Here is a 1,926-nt window from a genome sequence, read left to right as displayed (position 1 = left end):
TCAATACAAGTTATTTAATATATCTTATAATTATTTAATATATTTAATTATTATTATCATCATTATTCTTATCTTATCTCACCATTTTATCTACTATTTATATATTTCAGTCTGTTCCTCAAACAAATGATCATGTGACTTGCAATATAGTGCACAAGTCACTGTTATGATGCTTTATGGTCATATTTGGAGCTCAATAAGGCGTTCATCAGATGCAGAAGAGCAGCGAGAACATTATTCAGTCAGAAGTGATGAGAGACTGATGGCTGATGGACGGAGACACGCTGAATAATGAATGAGACGTTCAGCGCGAGTCTCTGTCTCTAGAGTCACAGTAATGTGGATCTTCCAGAACGGCCCGTCTGACTGCATTACTGCTGTGATTCACACAAACATGTCACATTTAAATACTTTTGTAATTAAACATAAAAATGCAGAATGAAAGTAAATTATTTAAACAGAAAAAATAAAAATAAAAATAAGACCATGCAAAATTAAAATAAATAAATTTAAAACAAATCCTAAAAATGTAAAAAAAAAAAAAATTATATATTTAATATTTAAAATAAAACAAAAATTTAAATTTAATTACTTTAATTTAAAATGAAAATAAAATAAGATTCAATTACAATAATCCTTTTTATAATAAAACAAATAATATTGTAATAAAACAAAAATCTAAAATTAAAAATAATGATTTAATATTAATTTTTTTATATCATTTTAAAACAAATGTAAAAATGTTAAATGAAACCATTTTATAATAAAACAAATAATATGAAAGAAATAAAATTTAACAAAAATGTAAATTAAAATGCTAAATTAAAATATTTTTAAAACACAATATAAAAATGTCAAATTAAAATAAGTAATTTAAATAAAAAATAAAACAAATTATCTTAAAATAAAACTAATTTAAACAAAAAATGTAAATAAATCACTTCAAAATTAAATAATTTTAAATCAAATAATTATAATAAAAAATGTATAAAAAAAATAATAATATAAAACCAAAACATACATGTAAAATAAAAAAAATAATTTAAAAATAACAAAAGTAAATATTTTTAAAATGAAACAAATAATTTTAAAATAAAAAACAAACGTAAAATTAATTTTAAAACAAAAATATAAAATTAAAATAAAACAGTTTAAAACAAAAATCTAAATGAAACACTAAAAAACATATAAATAGTTGGTTTGGCCGGCATCAGACGCTGCAGTTTCTGCAGTGAGTCTAATTAATTCTGAGTAAATTACACTGCTGTCTGACTGTGACGGGCTAATAGAGTGTGTGTGTGTGTGTGTGTGTGTGTGTGTGTGTGTGTCTGTATGTGTGTGTGTGTGGCTCCGCCTCCTCCCGTCAGTCCGGCGAGTGTGTCTGCGGGCCGGTTGCCGTGGCAACCTGCATCTCCCCAGTTGGCCTCAGTGAATGTGTGAGCAGTACAGCGAGCTTCATCTGCATGCCACGCGCCTCTCGCTGCAGACACACAGGGCTTCCCTCAGACAGAACCGAAACTCACTAATCAAGTGAAGAATTAGCTGCATAAAAATACAACACACGTCTGTGATTTTCTGAGCCGGTCGCTCACGGCAACAGTCAATCAAATCAGTGTGTGAGTGAATGTGCCGATAGCTGTAATCATGTTGTCATGTGACCAGTGATGATGAGGACTCTCGTCATGGCAACCGAACCGCTCACGCTCTGCATTCATTTTCCCACAATGCTTCACTCTCCATCAGTGCCGTGTCACTTTTAATATTAGTGACATCTTATATAGCAGGGTTATTATAGTTAACTAACACTGAAACAAAAATAAAACCATAAGAAACCATTTTCGTTACTTGAAATACGATAAATGTTAACCGAAATGTTTTCTTTTTTAATTTCAGCTAGTTGCCAAGGCAACATTTCTCATTTTAATA

The 1,926-nt window shown here is 29.1% G+C and overlaps 1 pseudogene; it reads left to right on the top strand.

The window, feature by feature from the left end:
• Positions 1 to 1,926, top strand: part of LOC107702143 (serine/threonine-protein kinase DCLK2-like) — a 21,888-nt pseudogene that overhangs the window by 10,808 nt on the left and 9,154 nt on the right.

Source organism: Sinocyclocheilus anshuiensis, unplaced genomic scaffold (assembly GCF_001515605.1).
Source record: "Sinocyclocheilus anshuiensis isolate Anshui unplaced genomic scaffold, SAMN03320099.WGS_v1.1 scaffold1762, whole genome shotgun sequence".
Taxonomy (NCBI): Eukaryota; Metazoa; Chordata; class Actinopteri; order Cypriniformes; family Cyprinidae; genus Sinocyclocheilus; species Sinocyclocheilus anshuiensis.
Note: the sequence above shows the minus strand (reverse complement) of the source record. Positions and strands in the feature narration are given on the sequence as shown.